The sequence below is a fragment of the Podarcis liolepis genome (genome assembly GCF_965112155.1).
Source record: "Podarcis liolepis genome assembly, chromosome: 3".
Classification (NCBI taxonomy): domain Eukaryota; kingdom Metazoa; phylum Chordata; class Lepidosauria; order Squamata; family Lacertidae; genus Podarcis; species Podarcis liolepis.
The window spans coordinates 37725917-37745345 of record NC_139557.1 but is presented as its reverse complement, the minus strand read 5'-3'; positions in this window follow the sequence as shown (position 1 = coordinate 37745345).

Here is a 19429-nt window from a genome sequence, read left to right as displayed (position 1 = left end):
CCCCCCTCTTATTTTTAATTTACCTCTGCAAGGTTCACATGCTTCCTTTTTGCATTTTATAAAGCAGTTTAGCTCACATATTAGACAGTCCTTCCAATTAAACCTCTTGGCCTGAGGATTCCTTAATTAGCCTTATCTTATTTCCATCAGAGGATTCCTGCCCTTTTCCACTGGCCTGCTGCTGGGGCGTTGGACTCATGCCCTTGCGTGTGCTGCCTATAACAAATGTAGCAAGAAATACCTCAGGGCACATCATTTTAGTACAGAAGATTGCAGTCCTCCAGGAAATCTCACACAGAGCCCTATCCTGAACCCTCAGGCAGAACTAGCAGTTAAATATCATGTCTACTTGACCTCTTCTGTCGGTCGTTAAAGTTTATTTATTTTCACCACAAGTCCAAGCTTCTGATACTCCCATGGCCCCTCTTTGGGTTCAGGGTTCACTCTAGATGTTTCTGTAGATGGAATTTCCTTTTCTATCTACTCTGACTAGGGTGGTGGTGGTTGTTGTTTTTCTTCAGTGCTCCTAAGAAGTTGCCAGAGTCACCAGCTCAGTGCTAAATTGGAGAAAGCAGTACTCCAATTTAGAAGGTCACATGGGGGGGGGAAGCTGACCACGATCCACCAATGCTGACTGGCATTCTGCTAGGACACTAGCTGTTGACCAATACTCATTTGGAAAGACTGAGGATGGGAAAGCTGTGATATCCAAATCCCATCAGCCTTAGCCACTGTAGCCTTTGGGCAGGAAAGTAGGGAGCTGCTGTCTAGGAACATCTGGAGGCCCACAACCCTGGACTAGGGGTTGCTATCTTTTAGGGCAATGTTTCTCAAACTTGGGTCTCCAGCTGTTTTTGGACTACAACTCCCATCATCCCTAGCTAGCAAGACCAGTGGTCAGGAATGATGGGAATTGTGGTCTGAAAGCAGCTGAAGACCCAGGTTTGGGAAACACTGTTTAGGGCATGGGTAGCTAACATGGCACCATCCAGATGTTTTGAACCACAACTGCCATCACCCCAGACCATTTTTCATGCTGGAGCTGATGAGAATTGAAGTCCCAAAACTTCTGAAGGGCACAGTGTTGGCTACCGCTGCATTAAGATGTAGCTGTTGCCAAAAAATAAATATTTCAATTATTCAGCAGAGACGGTTAGGATTTGGGTTCAAGAACCATTCAGCTTGACTTACTTGTAGACCGGATTGCAAATGAGCATTCAGTTATATGTGATGCTAGCACTGCCCTCTCTACTTCTGGGAATTTCTCTCAGCAAAACCCACTGAGGTATAGAGGAAACATGAGATGATGTGGAACTGAACCATGACATTCCCTAACACCACCAGGATATTTATTTATTTATTTATTTCTGCAACTCAAGCTAGAAATGAAAATGTTGCACTTTCCTTTCTCAAGTAAATCCCCCCCACTCCTTTGCCAGATTTATTTATAAACAACTATTTCTGTCCTAGCACTGCTATAAATATTTCATAAGCATGCCCTGTAGAACATTTCCTTATTTAAATGCACCCAGGTTGCCAAAGTTGAAAGATAATCGAGGAGAAAATATCCCAAGTCCCAAGCCTAGGTTTACACTACAGTGACTCTGCTGACTTTAGGAAAGTTGAATCCGATTTACTTTGCCTTTAAATCAGACTTAAAATGGTAGGCTTTGTACCCTTCTGCACCCAGGAGAAGGCAAATGGGTTTTCTAGCATGGAAATAAAGGTAAAGAGACCCCTGACCATTAGGTCCAGTCATGACCGACTCTGGGATTGCGGCGCTCATCTTGCTTTAATGGCTGAGGGAGCCGGCGTACAGCTTCCAGGTCATGTGGCCAGCATGACTAAGCCGATTCTGGCGAACTAGAGCAGCGTACGGAAATGTTGTTTACCTTCCCGCCGGAGCGGTACCTATTTATCTACTTGCACTTTGATGTGCTTTCAAACTGCTAGGTTGGCAGGAGCAGGGACTGAGCAACGGGAGCTCACCCCGTTGTGGGGATTCGAACCGCCGACCTTCTGATCTGCAAGTCCTAGGCTCTGTGGTTTAACTAAAGGAAGGGAATACTTCAGAATCAAAAAGCAATCAAATAGTGCTACTGTTCACACTGCTTATGGAGATATCACATGTTTTACTATTCTTAATAGCATTCCGTTAACAGTGGTCTGACATATTCACAGGTGCACAGGTGAAGCTGCATTCCTGCTCCCACCCCCAAAATGATGCAGAAAGCTTTACCAGCTACATATCTGTGCATGCAGTTGATGCTACATGCAGCGGAGCAGCGCTGGTTTCTTTTTAAGAGCTACCCAAGATGCACAATTTCATGTCTCCTGACCCAGGTAATAATTTATATTCACATGCCCTGTAGTGTCGTGAAGGATGGAGGAGAACTAGGTCTGGTACCCATTTTGAAGCACAGTCTGACCTCACTTGTATCTCCAGAACTGGGATATGTTAGCCTTGGATTTTGCAATTCCATGAATTTTACAATGCCATTCTCAGCTAAAATAAAATGCAGATTAATGAGAAAATGGGATGGAACTGACTTGTGAATGTGAAATGGACATGTGAAATTGAGATAGGCTGGATGTATACTGAGCACTGTATCCTTAGTTCCTACACGACACAAGCGAATATTTGAGCTATGGGTTTTGGGTTTCTTGTCATTTAATTAAGTGGTGTTCTTTCTGGGACTTAATTCTGGGTTTGTTTCTCCCCTTCCTCCCTTCAGACGTTGTTGAGCTCCAATGTCCACCAGAGCCAGCAAACTGTCAGGAGCTTGTCCTACACTCGATTAGGACCCTGGCAGAGACACATGCCCGACTGGCATGTTCTCTCCCTCCTGGTCGATCGTTCAGGAGCTTCAAAAGCTTTCTTCAGCCCGAACATCACAGCGACCGATGCCAACAGACATCGGCACACTTAGGGATCCACAGAGTCTTCGCAGCTTGCGTGACAGACCTCAGCAACTCAGCATTTTGGCTAATCTACTTTATTTACATATAAAGACACATGGAGCACTGCAACATGGCTCCCTCTCTCTCTAGCATCAGACAGCAAAGAGAAAAAGAACAAAAGACAATAGTCCCACTTCGCAGAACACAGTAACATAAACATCCTGTCTCTGTCACTTCCCACTCTGTGGAGTCAAAACATATAACGTCTTGTGAAAGACAACAATCCCATGACTGAAATCATGGAGCAGGAATTCTAACACAAACATGGTCAATATTGAAGGATGGAGGGGGATGGAGTCCAACAGCATCTAGCCACCCCTCACAACATGAAAGAGACAAGAAATTGTCTCCTTTGCGCTTTTGATTTTTCTGAGGAATCTTGGTCCTGACCGATTCAACAGGAAATTAGTTCTGTCCACCAAATTACAGATGTTTTTAGATAATGAGTCATCTGGCTTTTAACTGATGTCAGGAGCAGTGAACCATGTAACTGCTGCCTCTCAGGGAAGAATCTTCCAGATCTGGCCTGGCTCCAGCCACCCACCCCAGCTGACCACACACTCTTCCTTCTTTAGAAAGGTGAAAATAAGAGCTTTCTTTTCTTGATCTTCTTCAGTCCTCCTGACTTCTGGCTTGTTCTACTGGCTCTGTCTGTTGATGGAGCCTTCAGTTCTGGCTCCTAGTTCTCCATTCCAGACTCACTCCATATTGATACCTGTACCCCAACAATAAATCACTGTTGCGTGAATCTGTATACCACACAAAAGCATAAGCAGTATTAGTGTATTTCATTGAGCTTATTTGCAGAGAGGGGGAGACACAGTGATAACCCATGCAGTATGGGTCTATCAACAGACGTAACGGTGGGATCTCTTTGTATTACATCAGCATACTTATATCAGTAACTGATCATTGTGATAGACTGCAAATAAAAGTTGCTGCCACTATGCCATGTTTGGAAGCACCCAAAGGGAGGGGAGTTGTTAAGTATTGAAAGGAGTACAGGCCCATGGTTCAGATTTGCATAATTTATAGTGATGCCTCTGGAAAATTAAGATGGTGGCTGGCTGAGATCACACCTGCAGTGTGTTTTCAGTGTGCCCAGCCACCCTATAAGCAATGTAGTAAAACATTTAAGTTTTTTTAGAGAAGTGGCCAGAGATCAGATTCTCACCACAAAAGACCTAGGGCACAAGCTTTCCTAAGGATGCTCCTGCCTAAAGTCAGCTGGCTGGCTGCTGTTGGGAAGAAAGTGATGGTCCAGATGGATGCTGGTCTCATCCACCAAGGCAAATTTTATATTTTTGCATTACAATGTAATAGTTCAGGATTGTTCCCCATCCCTGTAATTTCACCCTAAACTCGTGGTCTGCAAATAGGCAGCAACATCAGAGGGCTTCAGCTCAGTCCTAAATGTGCACGAAGAGGCTAGGATCTGGGCCACATCTGGGCATGACCACAGTCTCCCAATCATCATCATTGGCACAGGGCTAAGGTAGATAACAGAGTTCCACTTTGCTCATTCCCACACCTCTTTTTGTATTGTAATAACATCCACCACCATCACCAGTTTTATATGCAAGTGGAGTCAATAACATGGGGAAAAATGTGACTGTTTCCATTACATCTCATTTATTCAGTGCATTACAGGTATATTTGCCATAAAGCTAGGATTGGCTTTAGCTCTCTGTATACACTTGGTGGGGAAGCTCCATTGGGAGTATAGCACCCCTCAAAAACAACTTTCTGCTCCCTCAAGTTATCAACTTGGGAGCAATTAGAGTAATTGGGAAACTACTCTACCCAAAGCCTTAAGATTCCATTTTCTCCCGTTTTGTCTCCCTTTAGATAACTCCTTAAAAGCTATCTCTGGTGGGGTGTTTGTTTGCACTGTTAGATATCATTCCCTCCCCCTGTTTTCTTCTTCTATGCATTCCTGCTTGTTCTCAACCAGTTTCTAAAACCCTTTTATGGCAGGGGCTATCTTGTTATGTGACATGTAAAACAACTCTCAGCAATGGCGCCTTCAGCCTACAGAAAAGAAAAATTCAGGTGTGAGCTTAGCTATAAAATAATGCAGAGCCAGCTTAGTATCCTTATGTTGATATTTTACAACACTTAACCTGAAAAATATTGGTGCCCCCCCACAAAACACTTTACATCTTGATGTAAAGAACCTTTATTCACACTGAACAGACTTATTTATCTCTCAGTTGTAGTGCTTGTTTAGTACTGTGTGTTGGTTTTTAGTCCATTTAACAGATTTATTTCTTGACAATCCTCACTTAATATTTTTTTTTTATTATGAACAAGGAATTGGTAATTTGTGCTTAGCATATTTATTGCACTAACAGGGTTTATTCTTTAAATCAGATATTTATTTACATGAGATTCCCTGGCTGTAGAGCAATCATCGTTCTCCTGTTCTAAATCAATATTAACTGAGCTCTCGTTAATTGTTCTGATAAATAAAAGTGAAAGAGATTTTCATAATTTATGGAGGGCTTCTCATCTCTTTTGAAGAAGAAAATGTCAAGGTCGGGAATACTAGGGTTGTTATTAAAAAGCAAATCTTGGAACATGCAATTTCCACCCTCTAAACTACTGTTCCTTTAGTGTTGTACTTTATTCTTAGCACAGCTGTATCACAGAAATGGATTTCAGTGATTGGACTTCATTTCCTAACTGAGCTGAATAAATGAGCATGCACCTACAACAGGAAGGAAATGAAATAAAAGACCTGATGGGTGAAAGGTTTCAATAACTTTTTTTTTTACTAGCACAGGGAAAAATTTTGATTTGATTTTTCTTTCCTGGTCAGGGCTCCATGTGTGGCTCCATATATCACAAGCTTTTAAAAAAAAAGAAATGAAAAGAAAATCCCAGAAGGAGTAGAATGCAGGCAGTGAATTGATGCAATGGTGATCAAGCAATTCTGGAGCAACTTGTGCAACATTAAACATCTTCTGTTGCAGGGAGAGAAGCTGGGCAGGATTCACTCCCCTCCATAGCTGTCAACTTTTCCCTTTTCTTGCAAGGAATCCTATTCCGAATCCTATTCGGAATAAGGCGATTTCCCTTAAAAAAAGAGAAACGTTGACAGCTATGCCCCCCTCTCTTTTTGAAGAAATTAGTTGATGGGATTTGGGCTTTCACAACAGGGATCCATACACACAACCTACTGTTTCATCTGCTCATATCCATGCCATCGAGAGTAGGGTCAATGTGACAGCACGGTCTGTGTTCTGCCTTGTGAAAGGGAAGGGAGGCAATGAACTATGGAGCCATTTCAGAAATACAGGAAGGAGCATTCTTTGAGACAGTACCACTCTTATGGGGGGGGGGGATTCAGTTCATGTTTGTAGGTGGCACTACCAAATATGCACTCTCTGAGACAATACAGTATATGAGCTAAAACGCAGCAGTCCCTCTACATTCACACATCCCTGAATTTTGCAAAGCAGTTCTGCAGCCAAGTAATGGGCATATATTTGAGAAAACAGCATTTTAAAGCATTATATAAGGGGAGGTTCTGTGAGGCAGCAACAGGAGAGCAGGACTTTTCTGCGGTGGTTCCCCATTTGTGGAAAGCTCTCCCCAGGGAGGCTTGCCTGGTGCCTAGGTGCCAGGCAAAAACATTCCTCTTCTCCCAGGCCTTTGGCTAAATAAACAATCTATGGCCTTTTAAAACGGGGGTACTGTTTTTTATTTGTTATTATGGTATGAAATGCACACTAAAATGCTGATAGGACTTGGTGGGTTTTTATTGTTGTTTAAAACAGCAGCTGATGTGGATATGTGGAGAAATGAACTTCATAGGGAAAACTAAACAACTGAGAGGAACTGAAACGTAGCAGATTCACCCTTCCCTTCTCCTTACCAACCTCCCTTAGAACAAACAATGAGAATGGGTGGTGTTCCATTTTATAGGAGACATGCCCTTTGGGATGCAGAGTTTTCTGTCACAACAAGTTCTAATGCCCACACCCACTTCGGATCCTGAGGATACTCTGACCCTGCAAGGAATCAGTAAAATGCAACTCCCTTGTGGCAAGATTTCAGGAGTCATTCTAGCTTCCTTGGTTCTATGCAGAGTTTTGGCTGAGCACTGAATTATTTTATCCCTCCCTCCACCAAACTCTGCAGGGTGTAAATGGGGAGTTCTGCTCATCCCTCCCAATTTTGTAGAGATGCAGGCTTAACTACCAGTATTTATGATCTCGTTTCTGTGCTCATGATTATTCTACCAATAAAAAGAATGGGAGAAATCTTAACAAACAAATTAATGAGATAGATGTGCAGACCAAGTGAGATATATGATAATGGATAACTGAGCATTGACTTTTCCCCCCACTATAGTAACGCCACCTAAGTAACTGAAGTGAATTATGAGCCAAATTGCTAGAAAACTACATTATGATAAACAGCTTCTATATTTTTTAAAATAAGCAATCATTATTTTGATCAGCAGTGATCCTTAATCTTCATTAATTGAAACCTGAATATATAACACTCTGGAGGCCAACAAATGTGATTCTATTAATTCAAGGCATAATTATAACTATTTTGGAATCATTTGTTTCCAATGTTGCACTGAAAATATACTGGGGGTGGCGGTGGGGAATACAGCATCCAAAGAACAAACTTTCAGGTAGGACTTAACAGAGTGGAGGATTTCACCTCCGCAGTCCTGCCGAGCATGCTGGCTGTGACAGAAGTTGGAGGCCAGGCAGATTGCTCTGCCAAGCAGAAGCTGGCACAGCAACTGAGCCTGGACTTAGCCTGATGCTGCCCTAGGATGCCAGTGGGACTGATTCCGGATCCAAGAGATCCTAGTTCAGCTCAACCTTTCCACTCTGTTCACTGAGTGGATGAGGGATCTCCATGCCAGGGGAGTTATGCTGGTAGCCCTCTGCAGATGGAGGCTGGTAGGATTAGCAAAGGGACTCTACTGACCAATCCACTCCAGCCCAGCAGAAATGGAATTTGGATTGCTCTGCCATCTCAAGTCTCTTGATTTAAATAGATAGTATTTTAAATCCATCTTAAAGCCTTGGTTGAATTTTGCCCTAAGGTTTTTGGGTTTTTTGGTTTTAAACCAGACTGGCTATGTAACAGAAAACCAGGTCAACTCCTTTAAACCCGGCCAGGTGGAACCCTAGATAAAGCAGGTTTAGAACCTTTAATTTCCCTTGACAGGTGTGCTTTGCATGCAGGAGACATTACAAAGTGGATGCCACCTGAAAACTAGTTGTTCTAGTACCTACAAAACTGCACAGTAAAGTCTATTTAGATGTCAAGTACAAATCATTCCAAAGTAAAATTCCAAGAAGGAAAGATATACTGCCATCACTGGTTTTGTTGCATGCAGTGGTAATAAGAGTGCCTTTTGGTTTTCTAATTTTACATATAAAATATCTCAGGCAAAAAGGAGCACATACATAAAGTATATGTTACACACTTCTCTTTTGTGTAAGCATAGGACATATTATTGTTTACTGCTGCGAAAAGGGTTTATGAAAACGAAGATGAGTAGCTAGGATTTCATTATTTTGTGATTATTAGATTATGTGGGGGGTTTTTTCCTACTTCTGATAAAGTGCTGCAAAAATTGAATGTGATGCATGATAATTTGTTTCTTTATTAGACTCTGTACTTCCCTCATTGTGCATTGTAGAGTTAAGCAGATTAAAATGATCTCACCACTTGCAGAAAGATCCACTGATTAATGTTCATGTTCGGAATTGTAGTGCCTATCATTACCACATTACTTGTTGAGTACAAGTTTGGAATATCAACTTACATTTTGTTCGAAATGATAAAACAAGACAGACGTTGGTATTTAGTTAAGGCAGCCTTGCAATAAGCTTTCAATAAAATGTCTAACAAATCTTGCTATTATGCAGGGAGTGTGGGGGGGGGAGGCTTCTGAGTGTTTTGTTGCACAATCCTATACATGGCTACTTAAAAATAAGTTGCACCTCTGTTTAATGGGGCTTACCCATAAGGAAGTATGCATAGAATACATAGACTACTATCATTCTTTCTTTGCTGAAATTTCTCTATTAAGGAAGTTGTGTAATTTGCAGGCAGTTGGTGAAAAGAAGCAGTTTACCAAACCAGCCTGCATGTTCCTTGGACCATATTCAACTAAGTGGCCCCCAAGTGGAAATCCATGCAAGGATTCTTGCTACTGGCTTTTTTTCTCCTATCCTGCTCTGTGCCTCCACCCCCCAACCCCACCCCATTGACTTGGGGGTCAGGAGAACCCCTGAACAATGTGCAGAGGAAAGAAAAAGAAGATGATTCCACCAGCCAAACAAAAATGCTTGTGATAATGGAACATTTGCAACAGCCTGCTACTGAATTTCTCCCTGTGACTTTCTCTTTTGCAAACTTAATGCAAACTCCTTTATATTATGGTCTGACAGAATACAGTGGGAGGGGGAATGGTTCATAGAAGCCCAAGAAACCTGGAACCCATTAGACCCATTGTCAATAATGGGGGAACTGACCAGTTCAGTAATTCCACAGTATGTATTTCATGTCTTCTCCATTATTATTTTTAAAAAGAAAATCTTCCTGTAGCTTCTCTGCTCAAGGTACATTTTTGCCATGTCAGATCTTGCTTTGCTCTGTATTTTTACTAACCTCTCATGAATTCTACACTTCATTAATGCCATTGCTATTCAGACCATTATTGTAATTAGCGTTACATATAGAGGGAGGGTTGCCAGCAACCATGTGGGCTAGCACAACAGGTATATGGGGTTAATCACTAAGGCTATCTTCTACCACCGCAGCTGGAGGCAGCATGTCTCTGAATAATAATAATAATAATTTATTATTTGTACCCCGCCCATCTGGCTGGGTTTCCCCAGCCACTCTGGGCGGCTTCCAACAAAGATGAAAAATACACTAAAATGTCACATATTAAAAACTTCCCTGAACAGGGCTGCCTTCAGATGTCTTCTGAATGTCAGGTAGTTGCTTATCGCTTTGACATCTGATGGGAGGGCGTTCCACAGGGAGGGCGCCACTACCGAGAAGGGCCTCTGCCTGGTTCCCTGTAACTTGGCCTCTCGCAGTGAGGGAACTGCCAGAAGGCCCTCGGAGCTGGACCTCAGTGTCCGGGCAGAACGATGGCTGGGAATCACAACTGGGGAGAATGCTGTTGCCTCCTTGGAAGCTTTCCATAGGCATCTGGTTGGCCAGGATGCTGGACTAAATTGGCCTTTTGGCCTGATCCAGCAGGGCTTTTCTTCTTATGGCATCATTGGGCAGGTGCCAATGGCTCAATCCCTTGCCTGCTGGACTTCTGCCACTAATTGAGGCCTCCTGATGGTAGTATTGCTGCAGTTGCCAGCACTCTTTCTCCTCTAAGCTTGCCATTGGACAGGCCAGCTGTATTCAACCAGGAGGAAGTTGAGGAGGCAGTGGTGGAGGAACCCTCTCCGGCACCTGGGGTGGGATGCCGAGGGGCAGGGCGAACTGCCCGGTGATGCACATACGACATCCGGATGGACTGCGCATGCACAGCATCCTATATGGAGTGCACATGTGGGGCATCCTGTACAGAGTACACATGCGCAGCAGCTGGACATGTGCACTCAATACAGAATGCAACGCATGCGCACTCCGTACGGGCTGCCGCTTGTGCGGCATCCATACAAGCTGCCATGCAAGTGGCATCCCATAAGGAGTGCGCATGTGTGGCATCCCATTTGGAGTATGCACGCGTGACAGCCATATGGTCGCCGTGCTAGAGGCAGCCCGTACAGATGCCCATATGGACGACACACAAGGGGTAAGTCAAGAGCAGGAAACAGTGGTTGGTGTTGAGGGCTCCATCCGAAGCAGAATGCTGAGGTCTCCTCCAAGCCTTACACCAACCCTGTGGATTAGCCATGTCAAGTAGTAAATGACCACACCACAGCAGCTATTTACCGTATTTTTCGCCCTATAGGATGCACTTTTTCCCCTCCAAAAATGAAGGGGAAATCTGGGTGCGTCCTATGGGGCGAATGCAGGCTTTCGCTGAAGCCTGGAGAGCGAGAGGGGTCGGTGCGCACCGACCCCTCTCGCTCTCCAGGCTTCAGGAAGCTCTGCGCAACCCTCGGGAGACCTGCTCTGAGGGTTGCGCAGAGCTGCCTGCAGTCCCCGGCTCAGCACAGCTCTGCGCGGCCATTGGGAGCGAGGCGCTAAGTCCCGCCCCGCTCGGGATGGCGGCGCAGAGCTGCCTGTCGTGCGGGGACTGCAGGCAGATCTGCGCAGGCATCCCGAGCGGGGCGCTAAGTCCCGCCCCGCTCGGGATAGCGGTGCAGCGCTGCCTGCAGTCCCGGGATCAGCGCACTTCTCCCCATTGCGGGGACTGCAGGCAGATCTGCGCCGCCATCCCGAGCGGGGCGCTAAGTCCCGCCCCGCTCGGGATGGCAGCGCAGAGCTGCCTGCCGTGCCGGGACTGCAGGCAGATCTGCGCCGCCATCCCGAGCGGGGCGCTAAGTCCCGCCCCGCTCGGGATGGCAGCGCAGAGCTGCCTGCTGTGCCAGGACTGCGCACTTCTCCCCATCGCCAGCCCCACAAGCTCGGGGGACAGCGGGGAGGCAGAGCGTGCCTTCCCACTGTTCCCCGACCTGGTTCTTCCAGCCCCGCACCTGGGGGAGAAATAAAATTTTTTTTCTTTATTTCCCCCCCAAAAAACTAGGTGCGTCCTATGGGCCGGAGCGTCCTATGGGGCGCAAAATACGGTAATTGTTCCTGCAGTGGTTTTTGTGTGTTAGTATGTGAGCGGGTCAACTGTGGGAATGCATAAACAAAGAACGCTGGATTAGATCACTACTCAATTTACAGGGGATGAGGCTAAAAGAGGTTTAACCCTCTTATCTTTTATGGTGGACTCATTAGCTACTGTTTTTGGAATGCAACAAGCAGGGCAATCTTTGCCTACAATTGTAGAGAGACAAGAGGTGGAATTTATGGATTTCACTGAGGACACACCATACCCTTTTTCTCACACAGTTTCAGCACTGGATTAGTTGGATCTCCAGCAAGACAATTCTTATAGCCTGACATTTCCTAACCTGCACAAGAGCTTTAGGGTGTACAGTGTTACAGAATCATAGAGCTGCAATGAAGAGCTACCTAAAGTAATCCCCTGAAATGAGCCAACATTCATGACATCTACACCACCCCAAGTAGATTAATCTTTGCTCTCTTTCTAAAAGCAAGGAACAATGGAGGTCTGACCACTTCCCTAGGCATTTTGCCCAGTTCCTTCTTGCATTTAGGAAGTTTTTCATTGTAATTAACCTAATTCCACCTTCCTGCCATTTAAATCCTCCTTGGATGTAGTTCTTATTGAAATAATTGGTTTTTTTTAAAAAAATATTCGCAGCTGCTTTTTAAAGCAGTAGAAAACTTATCATGTTCCCTTTTAATCTTTCAGACTCTGGGTCCTGAACATGCCCACCTCTTTCAAAGTATCATATATTTTCACTCATTTCAGTTGTACTCAAGGTCTCATGAATTTGACCATTGTCTTTGCCTACAAGGGGATTAACAATATAAAATAATTAAGATTCTTTGTCTCTAATGAGCAGAGGATTTAAGGACAAATAAATAATTATGTGGAAAATAATTCAGTGAACCTGTCCTATGAGTCAGCATCATTCCCCAGATAATGACTGTCTCAGACAGGTCTATAATTGGCAGTGATTAGGAGGGAAAGGTAGGCTCTCTCTCTCTCTCTCTCTCTCTCTCTCTCTCTCTCTCTCTCTCTCTCTCCCCCCATCTCTCCCTCTTGCACACACACACATGCTCACAAATTCACAAGCACACACACACCTAAGATAAAATTGCTTAGGTCTCCTTGTAGCAACTTATAGCTAGAGCCATTCAATTAATTCACCAGTCAAAGATGTGATACTCTTATTCTACAACACGGAGCAAAATTTAAATGGTGTTACGTATGATTGATATTACTGTTACTGTAATAGAATGTTTCAATGTAAATATCTAGCCAGAAAATATTACCTTTGTGCAATATTCCTACCCAAAATATCCCCACCAGTGCTTTTAAGTCCCATTCAGACATTACATGCTGCTGTCCCTGTTTGCAGGTGTCACATGACAAGGCTAGCCCCCAACTGCTGATACTGGGGCACCATAACAACTTTTTTTTTTTAAAAAAAAGAAATACAGAGGCAAAAAGTAAAGAAATAAATTGTCCAATTCTGAGTAATTTTTCTACATCATTCCCACATCCTAAATAGAATTCTGAGTGGCACTGTGGGAAATGAAGACTATGCAGGCAAAATCTCAGCTGTGTACATTTTTAGACTGTTATTTCTAGCATATACTTCCTCTGTGGAGTCCCAATTAGCTAGCAAATATAGTCGTTCATATTCCAAATGATGCTATTTTAAAATGGAAATGATCTTAGATCTGCCACCAACATGTCAGATTCAACCCAGTTCTCTCTAGGAAGACAGCATTTGCTTTTGTTTGCTTTAGGAGTTTGACAATATCACGTTGCTCGTGCAAGCATAGAAGGGACCTCCACTTCCTTTAGAGACCTTCCACTGGTGGTACTTTAGCATGTCAAGATTCCTCTACTATAGCATTGCAAGTAGATAGCTGCTGGTTCTGGTTTGGTGTCTGATGTTGAAAGGCATCATCAGGTTGTTACATTTAGTGGCTGTTAGAGTGTGCAGAGAACAGTTCTCCATTTGAAGGACTGTCAGAGGACAGCTCACTGTTTCAAGGCTGTCTAGTCCAAGTCTGGCTTAAAGACAAAGAACCATTAAAAAAGGAGCACAGGAGCCTTAAAGCTGCCCATCAGCAGCCAGCAGCATCTGTGACCAGCAGATTGAGTAGGCACACAAGTAACCTGGTTCCTCCCCACTATGTCTTGAATTTCTACTTAAATGTTAGTAGTTGTTTCTAAATTTGCATCTATTCATGCAAATTACCATGTACACATTTTGCAGAGATTGGTGACCTCTTTGTGGATGATGCAAAATCTCTCTTTTGGCAATGCATAACTGGCCACCTTAGTTCAGTTGATTCCAGAGAGGGTTTCCTGGCTCAGTGCTTTTCATGCCAAGTTATTGTGCATATTATCATTCTCTTTTGCCTTCTATGAATAACGCATAACACTGTGAGTGGGTTATAGGGACTTGCTTGTGCAACCCAGGATTGTCATTGCTCTTTGAGGCCTCTCTTCTCCTATGCTTCTGGATCTGATGCATGTGATGGGCTTGAGTCCAATATTTACTGTCCTTCTTCTGAATGTTTAGGCATTCAATCTATGCTCCCCATCTCACACTATGTCACCAATTAAGCTTCACATCTTGATTTGTTTTGCATGGGAATTTACACTTCATTTAAAAAAGGAAAAGATCTTCCCACTATTAATCTGAACCAAATGCTTTTGAATTATGGTGCTGGAGGAGACTCTTGAGAGTCCCATGGACTGCAAGAAGATCAAATGCATCCATTCTTAAGGAAATCAGCCCTGAGTGCTCACTGGAAGGACAGATTGTGAAGCTGAGGCTCCAATATTTTGGCCACCTCATGAGAAGAGAAGACTCCCTGGAAAAGACCCTGGTGTTGGGAAAGATGGAGGGCACAAGGAGAAGGGGACGACAGAGGACGAGATGGTTGGACAGTGTCCTCGAAGCTACCAGCATGAGTTTGACCAAACTGCGGGAGGCAGTGGAAGACAGAAGTGCATGGCGTGCTCTGGTCCATGGGGTCACGAAGAGTCGGACATGACTAAACTACTGAACAAAAGTCTCATGATGCCCCACTTCCTGGCAATTGTCCTGCCATAGTTCTGTCATTACCAAGGTCATTATAAAAAGTTATGTTTAACGTAAAGACTGCTCTACACTGTAAACATCTTCTAGTACTGACTTTATTCCAAACTCTGGGAGAACTATGGTGTAAGTTTGCATACTTCCTCATATCACTGTGATCTCACTATCCGCTTTTCCTGACACACTTCCCAAGTTTCTGAAACATGTCGGTGTGCAGAGCAGACAATGAATCAATGTCTCAAATAAATATGTTGATGGAATAAGACAGGGTCACTTCCTATCCTAATCAGGGTGTGAACTTGCTCCACCCTGATGAGGAAGGGCATCTCATGGATTCTTTTTGGTTTATTAGGCATTTAGTATGGGCAGGTAAGAAGTTTAAATAATGTCCAGTACCCTGATACATGTTTGGTGTAACGTTGGAAAGTGTCAGTCACTTCTCCTATTTGGGCAGTTAACTTTCCAAAAGAGCCAACATTGATGCCAAAATCCAGCACCGCCTGAGCTCTACAAGTGCAGCTTTCTCCCACTTGAAGTGCAGAGTGTTTGAGGACTGGAACATTCGCAGGAAAGCCAAAATGCTTGTTACAAAGCTATTGTACTACCAACCTTACTATATGCTTCTGAAACATGGACCACTTATAATGCCATCTCCAACTCCTCGAAAGATTCCATCAACGGTGTCTCCAAAATTTTTTACACATCACTTGGGAAGACAGGCAAACTAATGCCAGTGTACTGGAAGAAGCAAAGATCACCAGTGTCGAAGCAATGATTATTCAACATCAAGTTCATAGGACTGGTCATGTTGTGTGGATGCCTGATTATTGTCTTCCAAAGGAACTACTCTATTCCCAACTTAAAAATGGAAAGCGTAATGCTGGTGGTCAACAAAAGAGGTTTAAAGACTCTCAAGGCAAATGTAAAATAATAATAAAAAATGTAGTATAAACATTGACAACTGGGAAACACTGGCCTGTGAGTGCTCCAATTGGAGAACAGCCTTTACCAAAGATGTCATGGGCTTTGAAGACACTCAAACTCAGGACAAAAGGGAGAAACATGCTAAGAGGAAGGCACACTTGGCAAACCCTCACTGTGATCAACTCCCACCCAGAAACCTTTGTCCCCACTGTGAAAGGACATGTGGATCCAGAATTGGCCTCCACAGTTCACTTACGGACTTACTGTTAAGACCGTGTTCATGGAAGACGATCTTACTCGGCTACGAGTGGTCGCCAAAGGAGGAAGAGGGGGGCACTGCACTAACCACCCCCTTATAATTATTGTGGTGCTCTGGAGGTGATACCTGTTGAATGTTGAGCAAGTCACCTACCACTATGGCTTCCCTCTATGGAAAAATAGTTTTGCCTCCCATCATGAAGTCTTGAATAAAGGAGTCGATTTGAGGTGGTTTGGCTCTTTTCAGCAGGCCGGAGATTTTCTGCTTTCTAGCACAGATTACTCCTGCACACACCTCTGTTTGGTTTGGATCCAACCTTCCTCGTCATATTTTAAATAATCATATCCCTGTACTGAGTCTTCATTCCATGTGTGAGGCAAAGATTATTCCAAGTACAATGATGGACAAAGTGAAATGACAAAAAAATTAAGTGTGTTTGTACAGGACTGAGTATCCATTCATGCCTAATCAGACATACATGCTGGCTCTGAAAGGAATCGCAAGTTTAGAAGAAATCTTAGATTTTAAGGTAATGAGTCCCATTTTTCCAAGTGGGACTGCTGAGCAAATTTATCTCATTAGGATTAGGCTGAAAATCTAAATCTTAGATTTTTAGGTAATGAGTCCCATTCTTCCAAGTGGGACTGCTGAGCAAATTTATCTCATTAGGATTAGGCTGAAAATCTCTAAACCCTACTTGCCTATATTAGTCTGTAATGATATCAGATTTAAAGTTGCAGTCCCACACTCTTTTGAATTTTGCTGTATAAAAGAACACTGACTTAAATGGAGCTTGCATAGAGCAATTTGGGGTGATTCTGTCCACCCAGAGTATGGGAGTAGGGACAGGTCAGCTTCTATGCACATAGTTTCCCTGGCTGGATTGACACGATGTTGGATATTGTGCTCCAGTTGCAGCAAGAAACAGAAACACAACTGGGGCCTTTTGGTTTAAATCCAATCAAAATTTAAAATATGGAGTCTAGGTCATCATGATTAATCCTTAGATATTTACTCCTTGGTTTCAAGAAAGGCACCCCATGGACATTGGTCTGATAGGACTTCTTAGGGAACCTCAGAGGGGTTAGAACATAAAATTAGAGGAAGATAGTCGTTAAGATCACATTTTATGGTGATGACAATCTCTCATAATGAATAACCCTGAGACATCAGATTAATGTGACTGTTAAATCATTTGAAATATGGCCTTAATAGGAATAAATCAGAAGTCCTTTGTGTGTAGGATGTATGAAACCACTCCTGACAGCTGCCTGTTCAAATTTCATAAAAGCAGATGAGCTATCCAAGGCATCTTGAGAACCACTTAAATATGGAACCTTAGAAAACCTAATTGCAACCTTCTTCCCCACATACATAGAGACTGAGCTGTGTGTGTCAAGCATTTGCTGATGGTATTTATAGAAAACTGAGAATCTGAGTTGCTTGTTGCTATTTCTTTTTGTCAGCCTCAGCACAGCACAATGCATTCACAGATTCTATTCAGATTAGGGCTAATCAGAAGATTTATTTTTTTAAAAAAATAGTTGATCAATCTAAACCATTCCGTTCCTTAGTGAATTATTTCATTAAAAATAATAAGTCTATACTACCAACATATCTCTGTGGGTCACTTTCTGAGTCCTCCAAGTATTTGTTGTTCATAACATTATTTGTCTAAACTCTCCTACGGTACTAGCTATGTACTTAAAATTTTAAACCTTTGACCTTTTGTATCTGGAAATAATACAAAAAAGACATCGTGATTTAAGTTCTTTACAAGTATGCAAACCAAGAATATGACAATAAGAAAAAGATGCACTGTCATATAAGAAATGTAACATTGGGCATAATCTTGCTGAAGTTTGAAACTGAACATCCAATTGGCTCAAGTTGTTATCATTTTTTAAAGTTGTTTTTTTGATAGTTTGTCTTGATTTCCATACAAGATGAAAACAAACAAACAACAAATGGATAAATTTGTATTTGTATATTTTTTGCAGTGCAGAAGAAAAGAATAATGTGTATTGAATACTATACTGATACGTAGTTGTTGTTGTTGTTGTTGTTATTATTATTATTATTTCATTACTTCCCATGAGGCATCCAGAAGCAATTTACAATACAAGAAAGATATATAGAGCAAATGCATACAGTGGTACCTCGGGTTACATATGCTTCAGGTTACAGACTCCACTAATCCAGAAATAGTGCTTCAGGTTAAGAACTTTGCTTCAGTTTGAGAACTGAAATCATGCTCCGGTGGTGTGGCGGCAGCAGGAGGCCCCATTAGCTTAAGTGGTGCTTCAGGTTAAGAACAGTTTCAGGTTAAGTACGGACCTCCGGAACGAATTAAGTACTTAACCTGAGGTACTACTGTATATAAAAACAATGGGTAGCATACAACTTAAGTTTTACTCAGAACAGACTCATTAAAATGAACATCACTAAGGTAGGCCCATTAATTATATTTTATTGCTGTTTTTAATGGTTTCACTGGACAAGATTCAAATATGTTGTTACATTCATGGAACAAGGCCTGCTTGTGAGATAATACTTTTTCCCTCTCCTCCCCCACCCTGTGCTTCTCACCCCCCCCCCCAAAATCTGCTCTGGAGGGTTAGGGGAACTCACCACAGGTTTGGGGGCAGACGGGGGTACACAGAGAGAAATCCTGTTGTATGTGTGGACCCCGTCCCCCTGTTGGGTGATGACGCCAAGGCTTGGTGCCTGTTGGAGATTCATTCCCCGTGTCTGCAGTCATGGGATGGTTGTCTATCACATATACGATATGATGGTGTATGTTTTCATTCCACAGTGTGGGAAGTGACGGAGACAGGATGTTTTAGTATTACTGTGTTCCAACTGCAGCGTCGCCCGGGATTCATTCCTCCGGTCTGCCGTCACACTGATGTGGCCCATATCCAGGGACATGAGCACATGACAAGCAGAGTTCAAAACAGAAGCTCAGCCTTGAGGAGTAACATCTAAGCCTAATTTATTGCAAATTAAATCAAACGTAACAGAACAAAGAAAGCATAGCTCCCCTTTATGTATTTTTCTCCCTCAGAGAGAGAGCTGCAAAAACAACAGCAATACAGAGCGGAAATAGCATATCTCAATTTCCTCTCAAAAGACTCCAACAATCAGTGCTGGAATGTAAACAGGCATGTGACATGTAACAATCTCACACAGCTGCAACACGGGAGGAATGGAATTCTCAACACCCCATGTGTATACCCCACTCAGCACTATGTTCAATTCAAAACATTATTATATTGTAACTGTATATGGAACCTGTGCATGTTTAGTTGGAAATAAGCCCCACTGAGTTCAGTGGGCTTACTCTTAAGTAAGCATGCAACCTCAGGCTGCTTCAAATTCAATGGGACTTCATTCCAAGTGAATATGGTTGGGATTGTGATCATTTTTATTTCATTTGTAACAGCCCTCATGCAGTTTATATATA